Genomic DNA, 26,022 nt, shown 5'->3' with positions numbered 1-26,022 from the left:
CCAGGACCAAGCACATAGAGGTCCATTACCACTACGTTCGAGAGCGAGTGTTGGCGGGCGACATCGACTTGGTCTACGTCACCACAGAGGAGCAGATAGCGGATATCTTTACCAAGGCCCTCGGAGCTGAGAAGCTTCAACGTTTCCGGACTATGCTTGGACTCTGCGACATGCAGAGATTGAGGGGGAGTGTTGAGATGTCCAGCTCTACATCTTGAGCTGGCATCCACTACGGGTCTTGACCGCTTACAACATTCACTCACTGGCGTGCTAGGTGACCGACACGGAGGATCTCTGCCAGTGATTCTACAGCTGGACTACACTTATAGTGCCAACCTAGTACGCTTCTAGCGAGTTCACACTTAGTGACCGCATGTACATATGTGCTACTTTTTAGTTTTAGCACTTAGTCATTTTGTACTCTCTTTTCTGTGAGACAAAGAAGAAGAAGATTTCCATCTCTGTGTGCTTTGTGCTTGTCTTGTGTAGCTCTCTTGCATCCTCTTTCTTTACAAAGGTTAGAAGCAGAGCAAAAAGCTACGGAAGTGGACATCTCTTCGCAGCCCACTGAAGGAACGAAGGGGAAAGACGTTGCTGATGAAACAAACAAGGTAGAGTAGCTAAAGAAGATCCAAAGAGAAATGAATCTGGAAGCGCGAGGGGCGGCGGATCTCACCCGCCAAAGAATCATCAGAATTTTAAAGAAAAGAAAAGCGGAAGCATCTGCTTCGCAACAAGGGGAAGAGACTTCAAAAAAGAGGCATGTACGACAAGAATCAAGCCCACCTCCTCCCTCGCCAAAATCTCCTCCTCCTCCCCCTTCTCCATCGAACAAAAAACAACCAACTCCTCCCCCTTCTCCCTCGCAAAAGGAGTTTATACCTCCTACAGAAGCAATCGGATACCACGAAGCTTGCCAGGCAGTGGCTGGTTTTGATTACAAGAAAACTCTAAGGGAATTAGAATAGCAATTCCAGTGTCATCACGTGGTGATAACTGAAAAGGAAAGGTAGGTACAGGAGGCCCAACAAAAGCAAGCATCTAGGCAAGAGGAGTTAGAAAGCATGAGGGCGCAACTAGAACGCATAACGGAGGAGAGAGACCTTGAGCGACAAAACAGGATCAGTCTCTGATCAAAGACTTGGTGGACGTCAGGAGAGACTTGACCGCCAAAGAAAAGGAGTGCCAAGAAGTGACGACAAGAGTACATAAAGCAATGGAGCAGCTTGCCTACGAGAGCGTAAGATTTCAGAGACTTAACAGTTCATACAATACTGTCAAAGGCACTCTGACAACTTTGAGGGCGAATCAGGAACCTATTGGGGCATTGGTCTCCACATCTCACGATGCCACAACAGTGAACACTATAGCGGCACTAAAAGCGGAGCTAGAGCAAGAAAATCTTCAAAGACAGCTGCTCGTATCAAGAATGGTGACCTAGACGGCGGCAAATGAGCTAAAGCTAAAAGAAATGGAGCAGCAACTAGCTCAAGCAAGCGCCCAATTACAGATTCAGAAGCAGATTGGTGACATGTTGCTAAAGGAAAAAGAAGATCTTCTTTTTCAACAACAAAGCCATAACTCAACCACAACTGCTACCCGGACAACAAGTGCCAGATTTGCTTGGAACATCACACCAAGGGAAACAGGAGCATGAATTTGAAGGGCCCGATCTGGATATAAGAGATGAGCTCAATGAGAGAATTCAGGACATGCCAGAGGGGCCAGCAAAGGAGTACATGCTCTATGAAAAGAAGATACTGGAGTCAGCAGCCCTGGCATACTTACAACCAGAAGAGCAGGTGGAAGGATTTGGCCATGATTACCTCTCGTTTCCTCTGCTATGCCATGAAGCAATTTTGTGGAAAGAAAAGATGCAGCCAGCCTTGCCACGAAACAAAGATGGGGATTACGAAGGCATTGCACTAACAACGGAAGAAGCTCAGATGCTTGTCGATGACCACCCCAAGTGGAGGCAGAAGTGGTTGGACAAAAGGCAGGATCTAACAAATTACCACAACGCTCCTCAACATATACAAATAGATCCCACTTTCTACCCAGTCCCTAGAAGATTCACATGGAAAGACTTCGCCACATGGAAAGGGTCAAGGATGCAAAAGTTGAATTACCCGGTTTTGACAGTGCAGCAACCCCCTACGGTGGCCTACATGGTCAGCACACTGGATTCGACAGTCACATTGTTGCGGGATGTCCCCGACTTGGCGTGCCAAATGTTAGTAAAGATAGCCCGGATGATCGTCACCTGCATCCAGGTGTTTAAAGACACTGAAGGCAACGATCATCCATGGAATCTGTTCTTGGAAGGACACAGAGGCATCTGCTAGAATCTATAGGATTCACCGCCACGACACATCTTGATGGCCATGTACTCCAGGCTAATATATCTTCCCTCACACTACTTGCAGAAATTCAAAGAGGCCTTCGTCACAGGATTCTTTGAAATTGACTCAAGGATTTTCCATCCTATGGCGAAGGACCTCAAGGCAAGGTACGTAACATACCAACACACGTTATCTGAAAATCCTTTCAGACAGCATCAAGAAGCCCTCGAAGCCGTCCTGCGAGGAACAAGAAGTTTTTTAGCGACACTTGCTTCATTGGAGCCACATCAACGGCCAAAGCACTAAACCTGCACGAGGGCGTGCAAGGATAAGGAAGGGGGGAATGTTTGGCGGACGAAGCAACAAGTGGCCGTTTCCAAAGAAGGATCATATTTTTCTGAGAAACCATTGTAAAATTCTTTTGTAAGGAAGCATCTCTAAGCAGAGAATTTGTCAAAGGATGTATGATTATTCTTATGGGAGCAATTGTATATTAGAGAGCCAGTTAGATGTTTATGAGCTTATGGTTGGACAAGCCATTTGTAAAGACCTAATCTATGAAGGTCATTTTTTGTAAGTTTGAGAATAATCATTTTAATGGAGAACTGAGAAGACAACATATGTTTGAGAGCTCCTTCTCGTTCAAACTTGTAATCTTCGCCATTGCAGCTACGGTAATCCAAATTCAGATTTGTTTATTGCATTGTGTTCCTCTCATCTTTCTCTTCCATTCGATGGTGTAGGTTTTCAACTATGATTTTGAGGCCTTAAACCACTGTTTTGAGTGTCTATATGCGTGTTTTATGTTGTTTTGACCCTAGGAGGGGCTTTAGGGACCCTAAAACGACCCATTAGGATCACCTGTTTGCTGTTTTTGCTGACTTTGGGACAAACAATCGCGATCATTTTACCTCTCCAGAATGTTGTGACAGTGATAGGATATGTTCCTGATAATCCCTTGTAGCTTCCCTTCAAGTTTCATGCAATTCCAATATGATTTGTATGGTAAACGGGCGTAATGACTAGAGAGGTGTGTAGGAGGACATAGGCAGATTACTTGGCGGTAATGCGTTTGATTAGCTTATAGAGTTAGTAGTTTCATCTCTTCGAGTTCACTTCATTAGGATTGACACCCTAGTGAGTTTCCATGCCTCATCCGAGTCGCTTCCCCTGTATTGATAAATATGTTGATGCTTGAGAGATATGCTATGGACGTCCGTCGTGTCGACCCACAAACATGCTCATAACTTCTACGGCCCGTCCGTAAGATCCCATTTGCAGAGCGGATCCCCGGACTTGTCTTGGGCAAGCATCACCATTTCTTTGAATTTGTCGCGAACGTTGATCGAGGCGATCAAAACTTTAAAAGTTTATTTGCTACCGCACTGCACATAAATGGCACCAACTTCAATAGGCCATAGCTAGCTGATTCGGCATCCGGTCGAGGAGCTATTACTTCCTACCAACTGACCACAATGTATATCATCCTTCAGATTCCCTCCATGTCCCAAAAAACACATGATGGCACGTCGTCCGAAGCAGCCCAAATGGCTTAAAATTGGCCCTTGACAAAACTTCGACTGGTCGTATCTTGGCATCCATGACTCCAATTGACAATCTGAAAAGACCGTCTAGCTCCATAAATCAAGCATTATACACCCATGGCTTTAGATTGTCTTTGAGTACCTCTCAACACCTAGCCTCCTGTCTCAGATCTGTAACCACTTCTAGCTTCAAAGCATCATAACTTGCATGTACCATGGCTCCGTTTGACGAGCCGTCTGCATTAGGGGAAATTTGGACTTACAAAGGGGCCTTATAAGGAGTTTGACTTCCTCTCCCATGTCCAAAACAGGCGTGCGATAAAAGATTTTGCAAATCAACTCTAAACTTGGCGGAGATTTCACAGTTAGAATCTACTCTTCAAGCTCTTTCTATTGATAGATAGCATGCCATGAGATTCCTCATATTTTGAAAGATTCAAATTTTGATTCTCTTGTAATGTGATAACTCCATCTAAAATCTAGAGAATAAAAAATAGAATTTTTTGAAATATGAGGAATCTCGTGGCGTGCTATCTATCAATAGAAAGAGCTTGAAGAGTAGATTCTATTTGCCAAATCTCCACCAAGTTTAGAGTTGATTTGCAAAAATTTTACTGCATGCCCATTCTGGACATGAGAGAGGAAGTCAAAATTCTTATAAGGTCCCTTTGTGAGTCCAAATTTTCCCTAATGGACGTGTTTCTTCAACACTTCAATATCTACATACCAGGACAAAATCAACACCTTGGACATTCTTCACTTGCCACCTTGTCAGGCCTTATCTAGAGCCCTTTTGGCCTTTAAAACCACATAAGTCATACATCTTTGTTGTCACTTGCCTTCACAGGCCCTTCCCATCTGCTCAAGACCTCTACCATGCATCTATAAGCATACACATCACAATTTGTGCCCTCTGCTAGGGATGACATGCTTTGGCTACACCATCATTTCCCTACCCCCTTGTTGAACATTCATGTTCAACCAAAAAGTATCTTTATTCTTCTAGCAATTGAAAAAACTTGCAAACCTATCCAAAACAAGCAGCAAACTGCAAAAAGCCTACCATATGTACAATGCCCTACTCCTGTCAACTACTGTCAAACCTCAAGTGGGTTGCCCCACCCCCTGCATCGGAAGGCTCCCACCTAGATCAAAAACCTGGTACTAACTCCTTCCGCCCATCTGTAAAATCTACCATTAATATTTCATCCACAGCCACAACCATCGATGCACACAATATGCCCAAATCACCTTAGCACTTCTTTGCACCGTTACCTACCTTGTTAACACACTTGAATCTATAAGCATGCAACCTGAACCAACCGATGCATCTGGCCCTTCAATCACACCATCTACACCAACTAGCAATTTTGACCCTTCCTCCCAACCATTTAAAGCAAATTTCATCTCCATGGAACTTCATATCTGGTAGATAACATACCTCACTGAGCTGCACTTACAAGCATACACTTCAGCCATGTATTGCATACCTCTTTTGATAGCTTAGACCCACTGTGGATATCCCTTTCATCTGCTATATGACATGTCTAGTGAACTAGACTCTCCATCTCCTTTGAATCTGTACACTCCTCTTTGCTAGCATAATCAAGATCTTATTCTTCAATCCCTGGCTCCTCAAGATTGATCTAATCCACCTGCCTGTCATCTTCAATTGCCTACCCCTTTGATTACTTATTCTACCACTCCATCATGCTCTACCAAAGTAGAGAGAGACTCTCCCTGCACCGTATTATCTTGGTCCTCATCAGTAGGCAAGGCCACATCATCCCATTTGGAAAAATCTTGCATCCCTTCTAGCTGTATATCCTCATAGGTGGACATAGACTCATCCACTTGATCCTCACTAGGCACATCAGCATGCACTGCTCCCTGCTCTTCAAGAATATCCATCATATCTCCATGTACATGCAAAAGATCATACTCTTCATACCTAGACTTGGTTGACTCTATTTCCCAACTTGTATCTCCATTCGTTGAGCTGCACCACTCACTTAGCTCAACCTCATCTCCTGTCTTCAACTCTGGAATATCCTCTAGCTTTATTTCCTCAACTTCATCTGCAAATCGTACCCTCTGGTATTTTCAATTATTCAAAGAAGACTGAACATGCATATCTTGATTTACTTCTACTTCTCTTTCTTGATCTGGAATTGCCTCCACCTCTTGCACAATTAGAACCACCCTAATTAATAACCGCAACATGGGAGCCACCCCATCTCTTTACATCCACAAAACCCTGGGTTCTTCAGGCGCACTGGTACACTCCTTTGCACCACTTTTGGCTCAACTCTCACCATTTCAATTTTCTTTGGCATCATCACATCTCGAAAACCCTGCTTAGCCTACCGCTTCTTTAATATTTGTTTGGTCCGGCCTCTTGCCAATTCCACCAGCTCAGCATATGTCACATACCCATCCGTTTCCACCTTATCCCTTACCTTCTCATGCAGACAATCAAAAAACTTACCAAATTTTAGAAAATCAATACTTTGATTACCAGTTACCTCGAACATCTCTTGCCAAAGGGCTTCAAATTCTGATATGAATGCTTGGAATATTCCGTCGAGGTTTTGCTTTAAGCCGTCCATCTTACTCTTTACCTCATGCATGTGCACTACTGGCACGCACTAGCGTCAAAACGTAGCTTCCAAATCTTTATATTTCAAGTTTTTTCATGTAGTAGGTAACCCATCAAACCACCATTTTGCACTTCCACCAACCAACAGCAAGAAAATCTACACCACACCTTCTTCCCTCGTGAACCTGTTTTCCAAAACGTAGCTTCCAAAGCTTTATATTTCAACTTTTTTCCTATAGGTAACCCATCAAACCACCATTTTACACTTCCGCCAACCAACAGCAAGAAAATCTACACCGCACCTTCTTCCCTCGTGAACCTGTTTTCCAACACAAATAAACCATAATCCTGCAGCCAAACAAGCTTCCACATCTTTCACCCCAGTGAAAGTAGGAAAATCCATCCAAACCATCTTGCAACGCATCTGCTCTTAAAAATTTGCACTTCATCTGCTCTCAAACCACAACTTCGTCTTCAAATTGGAGAAATCAGATAGCTCCTTAGTGGGGACAGGAGAAGATGGATGGGGGGGAGGTGAACACACCTAGAACCCAAACAATCTGCCTCTCTATAGCCCAAGATAATCACTATACCCCAATCCACTAGAGTTCACCTTCAAAATTTGCACGATTGACAAAAATCCATACCAGCCCGTTTACAACCGTGCCGCAACACACACTACTCTCTCTTTCTCTCTCACACACACTAAGGCGCGGGGAGCCACACACATCTCCAACACAAGCATCAGGTGGTCGGCACGGAGCAAAGAGAAGAAGGGGGGAAAGGGGAAGAAATGACACCAAAAATTGATATAGTTAGCTTTAGTTATGGAAAAAAACATCATCTACACCCTCATCAAAACCTGCTACCACAACTCAGCATGGAGACCTCAAGCGACAGGGGAAAAACAACAACTTTGGATTCATTGCTCGTTTGGCTCTCCTCACTAAGAGCGCGGAAAAAATAACCTTTGAGATCACCTCTATTGACTCCAAGGTGCACCTTCTCCAGCTCTAAACAAATCCCTCCCTCCTCTTGCGTTGAGAATAAGGAACAAGCCTACTTCTCCTTCTTAGCTCTCCTAGAGCTCTCCTCCACAAAACCCTCCAAAAACTGGCCAAAAAGGGCATCTTATGGGGGTGTGTATGGTCTTCTTCCTATTCATGGCTGACATCCTCTCCTTTTTCCTTGAATGGTGCATGACAAGCCCCCTTGCTATTTTCGGCACACCTATCTTGAGCCCCAAGTGACCGCATGAACCCATACTCTCCAAGCAAGTCATCGATGGCGTCATCGGTGCTCCCCAACTCCGCTCTCAAAAGGGTTTGCCCCAGGGGGCGCGGGAATCACCCCCCCGTGAGGTGCCATGTCATCAGTACTCATGCTGGTGGCAACACCACTGTCTGGTCATCACGCACCACCATGGCCGTCCCAAAACTGCTTGTGTCACCGCCCCTCACACCACCGCGTAGGCACGTCCGTCATTCATAGCACCCACTAGCGCACCCGCCATAGCCTCAAGCTCTACATCCTCCTCGCTCTCCGACAATGGGGCGCCTATATGAGATATATCCCTTGTTCCCTCAGGACTTCTCCATGCATTTGGGATTTTATTCCAACATGTGGCGGCCCCTCGTCACCCCCAGCTCCCCCTTGACTTTCAAAGTCACCAAACCTTCCTCAAAAACTAAAAAAGAACCCCCAATTTATTCATATCTTGCACTGCTTGCCAATTCTTGCCCATAACTCCTATGGCCGGCCCGTAAAATCTCATTTGTAGAGCAGGTCTTCGGCCTCATCTTGGGCAAGCATCATTGTTTCTTTGAATTTTCTAGGCACCTTGATCGAAGCGATCAAAATGGTAAAAGTTTATGTGCTACCACACTGCCTATAACTGGCACCAGCTTCAAAAGGCCATAGCTGATTGATCAGGCATCTGATTGAGGAGCTATCACTTCCTACCGACTCACCGCAATGCATATCATGTTTCAGATTTTGTTCAAGTCCCAAAAAACATGTGATGGCAGGTCGATTGAAGCAGCCCAACTGGCTCAAAACTGGCCCCTGACAAAACTTCAGTGGCCGTATCTTGGCATCTAGAACTCCAATTCATGATCTAAAAAGACTACCTACCTCCATAAATCAAGCACTATACACCCATAGCTTTATATTGGCTTTGAGCATCTATCGTCACCTGGTCTGTCCGTCTGAGATTTGCAATCACTTCTAACTTCAAAGCATTGTAATTTGCACACCGTGGCTCTGTTTGACGAGTAGTCTAGACTTGTTTCTTCAACACTTCAAGCTCTACATACCAAGACCAAAAATCAATAGCTTAGACCCTGCCACGGTATCAGGCCTTATCTAGAGCCATTTTGGCCTTTAAATACATAAAGCATACATCTCCGTTGTCACTTGCCTGCCCATGCTCTTCCCATCTACTCTAGCCCTCTACCATGCATCCAGAAGCATACACATCACCGTCTGTGCCCTCTGCTAGGGTTGACACGCTTTGGCTGCACCAATGTACAATCTTTCCTCCGTTAGCCACTTTGCTCAACTGGTCCACTCGATTGTTCGCAATGTCTTGCAGTGAAGCCAACAAGGATCAATTCCATATTTTTAATCACATGGGAGGTCAAAACAATATATCTCCACCAATCATCTCCCAAAGCTGCATCAACAATGGCCAACGCATGTTTTGTTATCTTTTTGATAGTGCATCTCTTTCAAAGAATGACTTTTTATAATTGCTCTGAAACTCCAAAGGAAGCATTCTGTCCTTCTCGGTGATCATCTTTTTCAACACCAAAGTTCATTTTTCTTGAATGTACGGAATTTTTTTAAAATACATGTGGCGTGATGAGAAACCTAATGCAAACTACTTTAAAATAATTACAGTGGCACTCACTGGATGTAGAGGTTGAGACATTAGAGCCACATGAGCATTATACCATGCTTTTCTTCCTACCCTCTAGTCAATGGCTGTCCAATTGTAGAACACAAACACAAATGGTAATTTCTCTATGATTGCGTCCTTCAAACCAAGTCCCATCGCCCACACCATCCATAACATTTTAGTCTATCTCATAAAAACTAATATCAAATTCTCTTAAATGATTTTTTCATGTTAAACTGATCATTCAATAAGGGGAAGTGCTAGGGGAGAAAAAGCTAGAATATTGGTTAAGCTGGAAGAGTAGACACATTAGGGATCCAAAGGAGGGAAAATAAGGATTCAAAGGGGGAGCCATATGCAAAAGATCCATGTGCAACAATGGGCTTAAAAGACCCTAAGGTTCAGCCCATTAAGACTTCCAAAATGCTAAGGTTCCAAAATTCAAAGGTTGTGTCCAAAGGTCAAACATTAGGGAAATTGAATGATTTTTGTGTGTTTCAAAAGTCTTCATGCATGCCTACATACAAGGGGGCGAGCCCTAGTTGTAGGAGATGAGAGAGAAACTCTCTAACACACACACACACACACACACACACACACACACACACACACACACACACACAAGCTCCCTTTACACAAAGGGAATGAGGGACACATGTCAGCTCCCTAGCCGAGATGCCCACAAGGTGTACTCAAATCCTATTGGATGACCTTGGAGGTGGACCAATGAGAATTAGGCTAGAGTAAACCTAGTTTAATCAATTCAAAAGAACTTAAAAAAATAACCAATAAGAATTAAGATCTCTAGAAGACTATTGGATAATCTGTCAAGGGGTCCAATGAGCATTCAACAGCCCAATGGCTTGCTTGATTCCTATTGGCAAGGAGGAAAAGGGATCCAATGAGAGTTTAGTTGCATTTATTAATTACCCAAATTTCTCACAAAAGGGGAAAGGGGGACACATGTCAGAAGGCTATCACTCATGCTGCTTATTTTCCATTGGCTGAGGCTGGGGAGGTCCAATAGGATGTGAGCATGAGCAAATAGCAAGGGGGGTCGACCAAGAGAGAGAGGGGGCTGATTTTTCAAAGGCATTATTGACTTACACACTCACACAATCTACGTGTGAAGCAAGAAGACTCTCTCTCTCCTTCTCAAGATTTAATGGAAAGCTTATCACCTACTCCCAGCTTGTGAGAAGGGAGGCCTACACCAACAACTCTTGGCTTTGTGATGCAAATCCAACCAAGAGCCAAGCTTCAATGCATGATCATCTCCTCTACCATGCTAATTACTAAGCTAAGCTATGCTAATATGAGTGATTATGTGAGGAGATGTACATATTTCTTATAAGAATACTCCTTCTTCCTCTCAATCTATTCTCATACCCCGCTAGCTCTCACCATCTTTGAAGGTGTGTGAGGTCTTGAGTCTGAGACCATGAGGGAATTGATGTTGTGTTTGATAATTTTTTTTCTTAGTGCATGAAGTTTCCATCTTCATTGCACTAGTTCGTATTGAAGGAGCACAAAGAATTGTATTGTAAAATGTCTCTCTTGATGGGAGAAACCATAATACAAAGCCTTTTGGAGGGGGGACCGGCTCCATGCAAATCCGGTCCTCAACTGTTGTCAATTGCTTAATTTTTCTCTCTTTTGAAGTATTGTTCATGCTATCTAACTAGGTGTTATACTTTTCGTTGCTCTCGCCACCCAAGCACTCTTGTTATTCTCATTAGGAATCTAGTCTAATGAAATGCTCACTATGTTCATGCTATTTTCCGCTACACACAAGTTACTAGACCATTAAATGTTACATTGGTATCAAAGCACAAGGTTTCTCTTTTCTTTCTCAATAAGGGAGGTCCTCAAGATAGCTATAAATGGCTGGTATTATTACTTGCATGTGAGTAAGTAGAATAGGGATTTTGCAGCCTTGAAGTGCGCCTGCCTTTTTGTAGTTAACGGGGCATCACCGTCGAGAGCTATGGTCTTAATAGTGGAGTCCTACGGATTAACCACTATTGAGCTATTAGAAGATTGACACAAGTTGGTGTTGTTTTTGTGTTAAATGACTCTCTCTTCTATTCCTTGCAATTGGTGGTATTCGAGCCATGGGTATAGTAGCTTGAGTGCTTTTTCTGAAGGGTTAAAGAGGAGTAGCAACTAGGGCTTGAAGTGCCAAGGTACATCTAAAAATTTTACACCTAAAAGTTGTTAGAATGATTGATAATAGTAAAGAGAGTGAAATTAATGTTGATAGCTTTGATTTTGCTAATGAGCAGGCTACTAATGATGCCCCTATGCTTGTTAACTATCTTGTTTCTAGGCTTCAACAAGCCATGGGCAATCCATCCCTCCAAAGTGAAGTGCAACGGTAGCTTCATGCTCATGGGATTCTCCAAGCTCTCCACCATGACAAGAGAGTACCTATGAAGCCTCTTTGTGAGACTCCCAAAAGAGGTCTCTCTCCGATTCAGGAAGACGAAGAGGATCCATACAAAGGGTTCAAAAATTTTCTTCTTGATGATGCATCTCCTTCCCAAAGGAGAATTCAAGAGCCTCCACCGCAAGAACAAGAAATAAGTGAGTCTCCCGCCACCTCGATGGAGATGGATCCACGAAGACGGCGGGCTAAACGCTCTCCATCACCTCCAAAACGGAGAAGACCATCGCATACTTCTCCACACCATACTTCAAAGAGGGATGAAAAAGGCGAGAAAGAGGACACCCTCTTCTCCATCTTCTTCATCCTCTTCCTCTTATGAAATCGATGGTGAAGACAATGAAGATAAAGGCAAGAAAGAGGTTACCCTCTTCTCCATCTTCCTCAAATTCTTCACCTTCTGAAGAAAGTGATGGTGCAACCTTTGAACCATAAAAAAGAAGGGGCCATAGTAAATCCTATGCCGTGTGGAAGAGATTATCCAAGCTCAAGAAGTTCAAAGAGGGAGGGATAGAGTATCTCTTTCTCTACCTACGATGGCACCTTTGGTGCTACAGACAAAGTATTGGCCTTTATCCAACAGTTGGATGCGGCGTTGTCGTGTTGTGACACGTACATAGTGGGAACGCATGCTACAAGAGTTATCTTGTAATTTTTTAGATACATAATTATCTTCCCTATAATGTACATATGCATATTTAAGTATAATAATAAGCCTTCTATCTCATCCTATTATTTATCTCAAGGGTAACCTATTCTTACTTTACCATAAAAAAAATACTATGGGAAAAGCATCAATAGCTCCGCCTCTTAAACTTGGGGTAAAAAGCATTGATTCTTTATTTCTACTATCTCATTATCATCTCACACCCTAGCTAGATCCTATATCTAGGATAAAGTCCAATATATATATATATTCTATGTATTTTTTATACTTTTTTTATATTTCTTTTTAAATAGCTACTAGGAGGGAATCAAATCCTAGTGGGACACTAGATGGCATGATTTGAAAGATACACTTATTTTAATACATTATTGCAAGCATGAATACAAAACTTTGTCAAGGAGCAATGTCATGCTTTCATATGGCATGCGGTGTACTTTGGAATTAAATGAAAGTCTAGGCTAAGGGGACCACGGGAATACTTTTGCTGCCAGAAATGGACCCTATTTTGATGAACTTTTTACACAAGGTTCCAATCCGAATTGGAAAATGATTTTAAAATGAAACTCGTAGCTAATGAGCTCAAGTTTTTGCCCATATTTTTACTTTTGTATTTGGAGCCATGATTGAGGAGATATGATCAAAATACTGGACCCCAGTCTGTCCACATCATGCACGGACAACTCATTTCCAACTTTTCCAATTCCTATTCACACTGGCTCCTCTCTTCTTGTGTAAACCCTTGGGGGTTCCTTTCACCTATAAAAGGGGACCTCTTCTTCCTTGAAAAGGAACTCAAGCATTCAAGACATTGATGAGAGGAATTCTTGAGGGAGTGAGTAGTAATGCCTAATTGTACTTAGCCCCATTAACATAAGCCCAAGCCTACACTTTCTCCTAGAGAAAGACTAGCCATTCTTGTACGCTATCCTTTGAAGATCAACTCTAATCAAAGAAGGTGTTGTACACGGAGTATCAATCAACGTTGAATTTTCCCCTCTTTTTCTCTCTCCCATCAATAATGGTGCCAAAGGGTTTCAAGTAAGATGTGTTCTACATTGATGTTTTCTTGATTTCTTGTTGTTTTCATTTTCATCTCTAATCCAACATATATATATGTATCTAATCTCATCTCCTTAACCAAATCTATATCTCTCATTCTTAGTAATTCATCCTCTCTAGGTTCTCTTTGCTACAGGTACATCTCTCCCCGCAGTATCCTTATTGCCTAAAGACAAGAATAGGGCTTGGGAGGGAAACTTCTCATCTCTTCACTTCTGTCATATCTACATTTCTCACATACTATCCTAGATGAATAACCCACATGATGATAATTTCTATCGCTTTCACTCTGTACGATCTATTAGAATTAACGTATGGATTAGCCGAAAAATACACTTTCAACAACGTATAGTGTTTCTCTTTGGCCCATAAAGGCTCAATGAAATACTTCTATCACCGGATCCCATCATACTACCTCTCATAGACTATAATTTTTCTTTTGATGTAAGCGTAGTTATCTTGCTATGAACCAAGAGGATTTGTACATACAATTAATTCCAATCACTAGACAAAATATATATACTACGGTAAGCACAAAGCTACAATTCCAAAGAACAATTCATAGCCTATTTGGTCAGCCAAGATTGAATGCCATTAAATCATCTATTAACCCTTTCATACTACCCATGATACGATATGACCATAGCCTTGATGTTTTCATCTTCGTATTGTTTTGACATTCTCTTTTGTTTTCTTTCTTTGTGTGTGTGAGTGCAAGAGAGAAAGAGTGGGTCTTCTTTGATTGCACTTCTTTCCAAACCCTAGTCTTCATGGCATCTATGGTTTAACTCCTTCATATAGTTTTTGTTGAGTTCTCTCACAAACTCTCACAGCCATAAGCCCGATGCTTTCCTAGCAAGACCGCTAATTTCTCGACATATTTTTGGTGAACCGGATGCGAACAAGCCGGGGTGAGAGTACATAAAGATGGTTAGCAAAGTGGAGCAGCTATATGCTGAAATGAAAGAGCTTGAATACAGATGCAAATGGCTTGAAGAAGAAGACTGGATTCAAAAAGCGATTGAAAGCGCTATGCAATCCGTATATAATGAGCTTAATATATTCGAAGGCTATGATCCAGAAGGATATCTTGAGTGCTATGTGACAGAGATGAGGCTTCAAGAAATTCTAGAAGCTCGGATGATTGCAACATTTGTTGAACTTGTGAGTGATGATTTCAAGCACCAAGTTCAAGACTATGCAAGTGTATATGCAAGCAACTGGGGTGAGTTTTCTACAGCTATAACACAGGTATGCTTGGAACATCAAGACCAAGAGATGGAGCAGAGTGGAAGTGGATGTGACCAGCTAGAGTTGGTGTCTCCTATAAGCCATGCAAGTGTCAACACATCCATACAGGCCAATTTAGAAGCAGTAATAGATGCATATCTTTTGCAAGATGCAAATTTATTGTATTCAGATGAAGTAGACATAGTGCAAGCTATTTATGCACATTTGGGTCTTGTAACCTTCGTATCTTAAGATAATGACTCTCATGATGCGATCCAAGCGCCTGAAACGGCTCCAAGCGACTTAGAGGATGATGCAAACTCGTCGGCTATGATAGATGATTTGGACGCTCCTTTTGATTCGTTTGAAGATGCACATGAGTGTATATACAAGGATGAGGATGCTATGGTTTTGACAGAGGATGTGAAGGGAAAACAGGTGGAAGAAGGCTATATTAGTGATGTGCTACAATCTACTTTTGAGTAGATCCAAGAACTTTTACCAAGTTTAGAAGAGCCGGATGCCTATATTGAAGACATATACCAGGATGAAGAAGACATTATCAATGCTTTCCTATGTGAGTTTGATGCATGTGGTACTACCCAAATGGATATGCCGAGCTGCAAAAGTGCTAATTTAGAGGGGGTGACTGAAAATATCTTCCTTTGTGAGTATAGCTTTGCTAGTAGCATTGTGGATTGTGAAGAACCTCAGCTAGACGAGGTGGAAGAAGAAGAGTGCATTGAAAGAGTAATATGTATGTCTTGTATATATGGAGTAGTAGATGTGATACAAATGACTCATGTAATTGTGCCTTATTTAGAGCTAGATGCAGCAAGCTTTCACAATTCCATGGTAGAGGAAGGAATGACAAATGTAGATTCTCTGCATGAGGATTGGGGTTCTGCAGATGAAGCTATGAATCTTCAAGATTCACAAATCAAAGATAGAAAAGTGTTTGGTTATGCTATACAGGTTGAAGTGACATTAGAGGATAGAGTAGAAGAGCAAGAAACCTCTTCGGATATGGTCTGTGATTGGGGTGATATTTCTTATCTGTGTGAAGATGCAAATAGAGATGCTTGCCATAAAGTGCGTACTATACAGGGTTCTAAGAAATTCGGTTGCCTGCAGGTATGAAAACAATATCTGAGGCATAAGATGGATTTAGGTCTTGTGTCACAGGGTATAAATTGCAAGCAGGTTTGTGAGCATCTATTTGCTATGGATACGAAGGGTATACATGGTGATTCCTTGAAGCAAGAAGAGGATGCTAGCTCTATGCTGACACCAAAGTCATGTAATGAATAAGGGTTCTCCCTGGATGAGTGGATACATGATTCAGTTGAAGATAATTTAGCGATGAGTCAAAAAGGAAGAAGGGGTGAAGATATTGTGTCAAAGACTAACTCCAAGGAGGTTTTTGAGCAGTCGGTTACAAGTGACCGGGAGCATACCTACCAGGATGATTTGGAAAGGGAGTTAGACACCATATTTGAGAGGTATGCAAAGTTTTATGCTATAAAGCTGGAGAGGTATTTGGTAAAAGGTGAGAGAATTGATGAGAGGTTTACCATGCACATTTCTGAGATTTCTCTCGATGTTGAGAAAGGCTATCTAGAGGATTCTTTTGAGAATGAAGATGCAGATTCAGACTTCTATGCGAAAGAGGTACATATGGATTTACAGGTTGGTCAGAAGGTTGAAGTGCAGTTTCAAAAATCTTTCAAGTATATTAGAAGAAACCTGGAAGTTGTTTTTGAAGAGGAGGATGAGGAACTTATGTCTCTACATCATGAAGATTTCAGATGTTTTGAAGACAGATGCATATAACAATTCCTTCTGATACGAGAGCAATGAAAAGATACGGAGAATCTCAATGCTTAGTACAATACAAGTTTTTGAGTTACCCATATGATCCTGGAGAAGGTCATGGGATGACAGGGAATACAGTTTCTTTCACAAGTTACCATGAGGTTGGCACATGCCGGAGGATGTGCAGGTTTAGAGGGGGTGGATGTCGTGTTGTGACACGTACATAGTGGGAACGCATGCTACAAGAGTTATCTTGTTTTTTTTTAGATACATAATTATCTTTCCTATAATGTACATATGCATATTTAAGTATAATAATAAGCCTTCTATCTCATCCTATTATTTATCTCAAGGGTAACCTATTCTTACTTTACCATAAAAAAAATACTATGGGAAAAGCATCAATAGCTCCGCCTCTTTAACTTGGGGTTAAAAGCATTGATTCTTTATTTCTACTATCTCATTATCATCTCACACCCTAGCTAGATCCTATATCTAGGGTAAAGTCCAATATATATATATATTCTATGTATTTTTTATACTTTTCTTATATTTCTTTTTAAATAGCTACTAGGAGGGAATCAAATCCTAGTGGGACACTAGATGGCATGATTTGAAAGATACACTTATTTTAATACATTATTGCAAGCATGATTACAAAACTTTGTCAAGGAGCAATGTCATGCTTTCATATGGCATGCGGTGTACTTTGGAATTAAATGAAAGTCTAGGCTAAGGGGACCACGGGAATACTTTTGCTGCCAGAAATGGACCCTATTTTGATGAACTTTTTACACAAGGTTCCAATCCGAATTGGAAAATGATTTTAAAATGAAACTCGTAGCTAATGAGCTGAAGTTTTTGCCCATATTTTTACTTTTGTATTTGGAGCCACGATTGAGGAGATATGATCAAAATACTGGACCCCAGTCTGTCCACATCATGCACGGACAGCTCATTTCCAACTTTTCCAATTCCTATTCACACTGGCTCCTCTCTTCTTGTGTAAACCCTTGGGGGTTCCCTTCACCTATAAAAGGGGACCTCTTCTTCCTTGAAAAGGAACTCAAGCATTCAAGACATTGATGAGAGGAATTCTTGAGGGAGTGAGTAGTAATGCCTAATTGTACTTAGCCCCATTAACATAAGCCCAAGCCTACACTTTCTCCTAGAGAAAGACTGGCCATTCTTGTATGCTATCCTTTGAAGATCAACTCTAATCAAAGAAGGTGTTGTACATGGAGTATCAATCAACGTTGAATTTTCCCCTCTTTTTCTCTCTCCCATCAATAATGGTTCCAAAGGGTTTCAAGTAAGATGTGTTCTACATTGATGTTTTCTTGATTTCTTGTTGTTTTCATTTTCATCTCTAATCCAACATATATATATGTATCTAATCTCATCTCCTTAACCAAATCTATATCTCTCATTCTTAGTAATTCATCCTCTCTAGGTTCTCTTTGCTACAGGTACATCTCTCCCCGCAGTATCCGTATTGCCTAAAGACAAGAATAGGGCTTGGGAGGGAAACTTCTCATCTCTTCACTTCTGTCATATCTACATTTCTCACATACTATCCTAGATGAATAACCCACATGATGATATTTTCTATCGCTTTCACTCTGTACGATCTATTAGAATTAACGTATGGATTAGCCGAAAAATACACTTTCAACAACGTATAGTGTTTCTCTTTGGCCCATAAAGGCTCAATGAAATACTTCTATCACCGGATCCCATCATACTACCTCTCATAGACTATAATTTTTCTTTTGATGTAAGCGTAGTTATCTTGCTATGAACCAAGAGGATTTGTACATACAATTAATTCCAATCACTAGACAAAATATATATACTACGGTAAGCACAAAGCTACAATTCCAAAGAACAATTCATAGCCTATTTGGTCAGCCAAGATTGAATGCCATTAAATCATCTATTAACCCTTTCATACTACCCATGATACGATATGACCATAGCCTTGATGTTTTCATCTTCGTATTGTTTTGACATTCTCTTTTGTTTTCTTTCTTTGTGTGTGTGAGTGCAAGAGAGAAAGAGTGGGTCTTCTTTGATTGCACTTCTTTCCAAACCCTAGTCTTCATGGCATCTATGGTTTAACTCCTTCATATAGTTTTTGTTGAGTTCTCTCACAAACTCTCACAGCCATAAGCCCGGTGCTTTCCTGACAAGACCGCTAATTTCTCGACAGCGTTTGGAGTTGAGGGCTTCATGGTGTCCTCTAAGCTACACCATGTAGCTATGCACTTTCAAAAGTCTGCCAGGCAATGGTGGTCTAGCCTACGAGCCAACAGTGAAGCTCCACAAACATGGCAAGCTTTAAGAGCTTCCATTATGAAGCAGTTTTTGGCCACCAATGCCAAAGACAAAGTACTTGCCGAATGGTGAAGCGTGAAGCTCTCTCTCTGTGAATCCATTCACAAATATGTAGACAAGTTTTGGGACTTACAACTCAAAGCCACTGTCTTTAAGAAGTTGGATTTTGGAGAGAAAAAGCAACACTTTGTGCGGGCTTAACTGAAGAAATGGTGGAGTATGTCAACTCCCAAAGGCCACGCACCATATCGGCGGTTATACACCATACTATGGTGGCTTCTTGAATCAATTAATGGGGGTTAAAAGAAATTGTAAGCTCACAAAAAACAAGGGTTCCAATGAGCCTAAGGGGGAGGACAATGTCCAAAAGTCTCCTAAGGGCAACTCCAACAAATCTAAAGAGAAGGGAGTTTACAAAGGCAAAAATAAAGTCTCTCCTGAAGAGCTTGAGTGTTGTCGCAAGGATAACCATTGTTTCCAGCGCAGCGAGCAAGGGCATGCATACCGCACTTGTCCCCAAAATAATACCCGCCATGAACCTCCTAGAGCTACCTTGGTTGAAATCAAAGAGGAGAAAATTCACCACAAAGGATCTCCTCTATGCCATGCTTGGGGAAAGGTAAGAGAACATGATGCTTTTATTCTCTTTGATACTGGTTCTACTCACAATTTTTTATCCATTGAGTTGGCCGCCAACCTAGGCATACAAGCCTGCAAGATGGGAGATGTCCTACCCACATATGGTGCTTTGAAGGGGCAAGAAGCTTTAGTCACTCCCTTAATCGAGAAATTGAGGCTCCATGTCCAAAGCTATGTGGACAAAGAGGACTTCTTTATCTTTCCTTTCAAGCATGAGGATGTAATCCTAGGGGCACCATGGTTTGATCGTATGGCTACCAATGTTAAATTCCCTGAAAAGAGAATCTCCTTGAGGTTCAGGGAAAAAGATGTGTACATAGATGCTAAGGAAATGGGTAATACCATACCCATTGTACATACACAAGACTTCAACAAGTCAATAAAGAGCTCTATTTCTGTGTACATGATGTTTGTTAAATATTCTCAAAATGAACCTAATGCTTTAGCAAAAGAAAATATACACAATCAAAAGGAATCAGAGTTATCCAGTTTTCTCAAGGGGTTTCAAGATGTCTTTATTGACGACATCCCTTGTGAGCTACCTTCTAAACGAGGTAATGATAACCATGCAATTGAACTTCTTCGAGGAGGTTCACCGCCTAACAAACCTCCTTATAGAGTTTCTCAAGCTCAACAAGAGGAGATTATGTTGCAAGTGCATGCATGAGCTAGTTGAGAAGGACATGGTTAGGCCTAGCTCATCTCCATTTTTCTCATCTGTGCTATTAGTGTAAAAGAAAGATGGCACATATCGTATGTGTCTCGACTATAGAGCACTAAATAGGATCACTATCAAGAATAGGTTTCTCGTTCCATGGGTAGAAGACCTATTTGATAAGCTACAAGGGTCCACCTACTTGAGTAGGATTGACCTAAAAGGTGGCTTTCATCAAATAAGGATAGTTGATCCAGACATTGTAAAGACCGCATTTCACACTATGTTTGGTGTTTACGAACACATTGTCATGCTTTTTGGCTTGACCAATGCACCAGCCACATTCAACCGCTCGATGGAGAAGCTATTCAATCCTCACGGAACCTTACTGGAGTTTTCTTTAATGATATCATCATCTACTCTAATTCATTACACGAACACAAGCAACACCTCCAGGTAATATTTCAAGTTCTAAGAGAGAATAAACTTTATGTTAATCGAAAGAAAAGTGATTTTTTCTTACAAGAGATTTAGTATTTAGGTCACATTATCTCCCAAGATGGCATCCAAATGGATCCATCATAATTAGAGGTAATAAAAGGATGGCCTAAACCAAGGAATCTTCATGAACTAAGAAGATTTATAGGTATGTGGGCATACTATAGACGCTTCATAAAAAATTTCTCACTAATAGCAGGACCATTACATGACCCAACAAAGAAAAGTGCTAGGTACACATGGTTTTCCAAGGAGAACAATGCTTTTGAAAAGCTTATCTCTCAACCTGTGCTTACACTACCGGATCTCTCAAATCCATTTGAGGTCCAATGTGAAGCTTGTGGTGATTGCCTTGGAACTGTTTTTCTCCAAGAAGGGCACGCCATAGGCTATGAAATTTGAAGGCTCGACCCTATTGAGAAAGCTCTAGGCATATATGAAAAGGAACTCGTCGCAGTTCTACATGCCTTAGACTCATGGAAGAACTATTTATTGGGGACTCCTTTCATTCTGCGAACATATCACCAAAGTCTTAAGTACTTCATGATGCAGACCAAGCTATCCGAAAAACAAATGAGGTGGGAAATTTTCCTTTTCATTTTCATATTTCTCACATTGTTGGCAATCATAATCAAGTAGCCGATGCACTCTCAAGACGGCTGAGAGTGAATGCGGTTTCCATAGCAACTCACAATCATCTATCTTCTATGATAGATGATTATGCTATTGATCCCAACTTTAGAGATGTGATTTGAGCCCTTGCACTAGGGAAGACAGAGGAACCATTTACTTTACAAGATGGTGATCTCCTCTATGGCAATAGACTATGCGTTACTAGCTCACTACGTGAGTTCTAAGTAATGTATGAATCTCATGATCCTCCTTATGCAGGGCATAAAGGGATTCAGTCTACCCTAAAGGGGATTGAAACATATTTCTATTGGCCTACCATGAAACCAAACATACAAGAGTATGTTTCTAAATGTGTGGTATGCCAAAAGACGAATTTGATAGACGGAAGCAACCTGGATTTCTTCAAGCTTTGTCAATCCCTAATTCACCATGGTAGAGCATATCCATGGATTTTATCTTTAGATTGCCTAAGTCTATCCATGGGAATACGGAAATATATATGATAGTAGACAAATGTAGTAAACAATCTCATTTTATACCTGTCAAAAAGACTATCAAAGCCCATCAAATGGCAACCCTCTTCATTTCACAAATCTTCAAGTACCATGGCTTGCCAATGTCTATAGTGTCAGATAGAGATCCTAGAATGACCAATAATTTTTGGAAGGGTCTATTTTGAGAATTTAGGAACAAGGCTAAATTTCTCTTCGGCCTATCACCCGCAAACGGATGGCCAAAGTGAAATAGCTAAAAACCTAACAATTCTTGATCTACTAAAAGCCTATGTAACGGAAGTAGATCAAAGATCCCAATGAGAGAAGTACTTACCCTTAGTGGAGTATGCCCACAATAACTCTGTACATAATTCGACAGGAAAAGCACCTTTTGAGGTAATTGAGGGAATATCAAAAAGTCCCCTACTACTTAAGGTACACGGGAAGATATTTGCTACATATGAGTATAGCAGACAACTACAAGAATCTTTCCAAAAGATAAAGGATGCTATCTCTATCTCACAAAAAAGGCAAAAAGGCTGTTGCTGACAAGCACAAAAGAGCCCAAGCCTTTAAATAAAATGATTGGGTCTTACTCAAATCTCCCAAGGCTTGATTAAGACACACGACGGTCAAGAATCCTATGGGACACCAAAATTACTATGCTAAGTTAGTAAAAGGGTCCTATGGTCCCTTTCAGATTCTTAGGCCAATCAATGAGATGGCCTATCAACTCAAGTTTCCCAACCTTTGGCTCATACACAATGCTTCCCATGTGAGACTATTAAAACCTTACAAAGGAGAGCCACCTCAAGAACCAACTATTGAAGACCCACCGGAGATCGAGGACCAAGAAGAGGTGTTGCAGCCCAAGTCCATTCTCTGACATGAAGACAAGGTACTTAGAGACGATAAGACTATCCAACGATATCTTATTAATTTTAAGAATTATCCTTTTGAAGATGCTAGATGGATGCAAGGCATACAACTAAAGGATAACCTAAACCTTGTCAATGCTTACAATGCTTCCCTAGAGTAAGCAAATGTACAAATGTTAAAAATGAACACAGTTTTTTTCTTATAAGACTCTCTTTTTCTTTATTGTGCACAAAAATGTAGTATGCATACTTAGATCAAGTTTGCGGAGACGATGTTTCCCAAACACCAAATAGAGTTTGTCACTCTACTACGGAAGATTGATAGGACTAATGTGCAGACATGCTTGCGGCAGCTTAGGTTCTCAAGCATCAAATTGGACTAGTCATCCATTCTGGAACGATGTCATAGGGTAGCAAAGGGATCCTGTACCGGCTAGAAAAAGGACTAATGAATATGCTTTATCTTCTCTAACCCATAGTCGAGGATGACAATGATTTCAAGAGAGAGGTAATGTCATAAAAAATAATATCTAATTCTCCTAACTGATTTTCTTATGTTAGACTGATCATTTAGTATGGGGAAGTGCCAGGGGAGAAAAAGCTAGAATATTGGTTAAGCTGGCATACTAGCCACAATAGGGATCCAAAGGGGGGGGCATCTGCAAAACAACAATGTGCAACAATGGGCTTAAAGGACCCTAAGGTTCAGCCCATTAAGACTTCCAAATTGATAAGGTTCCAAAATTCAAAGGTTGTGTCCAAAGGTCAAACATTAGGTAAACTGGATGCTTTGTGTGTGTTCCAAAAGTCTTCATGCATCCCTACATACGAGGGGGTGAGCCCTAGTTGTAGAAAATGAGAGAAAAACTCCGAGACACAAGATCCCTTTACACAAAGGGAATGAGGGACACATGTTAGCTCCCTAGCCTAGATGCCCACAAGGTGTACTCAAATCCTATTGGATGACCTTGGAGGTGGACCAATGAGAATTAGGCTAGAGTAAATCTAGTTTAATCAATTTAAAAACACTTAATAAAAGAACCAATAAGAATTAAGCTCTCTAGAAGACTATTGGAGATAGTCTCCCAAGGGGTCCAATGAGCATTCAACAACCCAATGGCTTGCCTGATTCCTATTGGCAAGGAAGCAAAGGGGTCCAATGAGAGTTTAGTTGCATTTATTAATTACCTATAGCTATGACACAAAAGGGGAAAGGGGGACACATGTTAGAAGGCTATCACTTATGCTGCTTATTTTCCATTGGCTGAGGCTGGGGAGGTCCAATAGGATGTGACCATGAGAAAATAGCAAGGGGGGTCGACCAAGAGAGAGAGGGGGCTGATTTTTCAAAGGAATTATTGACTTACACACTCACACAATCTATGTGTGAAGCAAGAAGACTCTCTCTGTCTCCTTCTCAAGCTTTAATGGAGATCTTATCACCTACTCCTAGCTTGTGAGAAGGGAGGCCTACACCATCAACTCTTGGATTTGTGATGCAAATCCAACCAAGAGCCAAGCTTCAATGCATGATCATCTCCTCTACCATGCTAATTACGAAGCTAAGCTATGCTAATATGAGTGATTATGTGAGGAGATGTACATCTTTCTCATAAGTATACTCCTTCTTCCTCTCAATCTACTCCAATACCTGGCTAGCTCTCACCATCTTCGAAAGTGTGTGAGGTCTTGGGTCTGAGACTGTGAGGGAATTGATGTTGTGTTTGATAAGTGTTTTGCTTAGTGCATGGATTTTCCATCTTCACTGCACTAGTTAATATTGAAGGAACACAAAGAATTGTATTGTAAAATGCCTCTCTTCATGGGAGAAACCATAATACAAAGCCTTTTGGAGGGGGGACCGGCTCCATGAAAATCCGGTCCTTAAGTGTTTTCATTGACTGCTTAGTTTCTCTCTCTTTTGAAGTATTGTTCATGCTATCTAACTAGGTGTTATATTTTTTGTTTCTCTCTCCACCCAAGCAGTCTTGTTATTCTCATTAGGAATCTATTCTAATGAAATGCTCACACAAGTTACTAGACCATTAAATGTTACAGTCTAGGAGGTTGCAATGTATCTTGTCTCACTCAATCTACATTGGATGGAAAGTCATAGAATGATTATATTATTTGATTATAAAAAAGGAAGCTATAGACTCGAACCTACCTAAAGGTACTTACTTGTTTATACGCATCAAAATGCTCAACATGTCAGCCTCGTTTGAAGAGTCGATTGCTAGGCTTAGCCTATGGGGGATGATGGCAAGGTGCCATGGTGAGAAAAAGGCAGCAGAACGAGCGAGAGAGAGAGATTCAATATAGCAACTAAAATAACGCTATTGCTTGTACTAATTTGAAAGAAGCCTTACATATATAGAAAAAAGGTTACCATGCAAACTACAAATGTATTTGCATGCCTTTAAGAGGCGTTTCCCATGGGTATATTGACGAGGTCTTAAACTGAGCAACTTCCCCCCTCAAGCCCAAACTACTGATAATGGACTCGAGACAGACCATGGTAGATTTCAATCACCTGAAACTATGAGTAGAAGTCCCACCATTGACAATAACATAGGTGTGTGTGTGTACTTCCCTCAAACAACTATCAGTGTGAGAAAAACCAGAACTCAGAACCAAACACAAAAGGCCGGTCTTACCACTAATGTGCAGGGATTTAATATTTACGTAATTACCACAAATTTGTGTGATTACATGGTCTTATTGACATATTTTCATAATCACAATGAACATGATCACAAAAAAGCCGGTTTAGGGTAACTTGGAAACCCACTAAAAGTCGACCGAGATTCTTGGGTTTCCCTGCCGGCCCGTCGTGCTTTTACATTTGCCTTGCAAGCCTGACGGGGCCGCAAAATTATATATCCAGGTCCCCGATCAGGGGCCCGCTAAGTGTTTTCTCTTGAGCCATCTTGAGAGAGAGAGAGAGAGAGAGAGAGAGAGAGAGAGCTTGGCAATCACCTCTGTAGGTACATCAAGGAGAGAGGGAGAGAGGGGATTGTGTGGGAGCATGCTCTACGCCACAGTGTGCGGTAGTAGTGGAGTACCTTTACCATACGACCCGGGTATGTGTTGTGTGTGTGTGTGTGTGTGTGTGTGTGTGAATGCGTTTTGTGGTAGCATGCCTTTTGTCGTATTGCACGGCAGTCACACCGGTACCTTACCACACAATGAAAGTGTGTGCATAAGCTATTCTATGGAACAATGCTTACCACAATGGCATCACCTCGGTGATGCGGGAAAGATGATGTCCTTGTGGTAAGTATTGG

At 41.4% G+C, this 26,022-nt stretch overlaps 1 pseudogene; it reads right to left on the bottom strand.

Annotated features, from left to right (window-relative positions):
- Positions 1–5,578: 5,578 nt before the first annotated feature.
- The window catches only part of LOC147448532 (uncharacterized), a 41,729-nt pseudogene continuing 21,285 nt past the window's right edge, over positions 5,579–26,022 (bottom strand).

The sequence above is a fragment of the Adiantum capillus-veneris genome, chromosome 10, assembly GCF_014529385.1.
Source record: "Adiantum capillus-veneris isolate H3 chromosome 10, ASM1452938v2, whole genome shotgun sequence".
In the NCBI taxonomy this organism is placed as follows: Eukaryota; Viridiplantae; Streptophyta; class Polypodiopsida; order Polypodiales; family Pteridaceae; genus Adiantum; species Adiantum capillus-veneris.
Note: the sequence above shows the minus strand (reverse complement) of the source record. Positions and strands in the feature narration are given on the sequence as shown.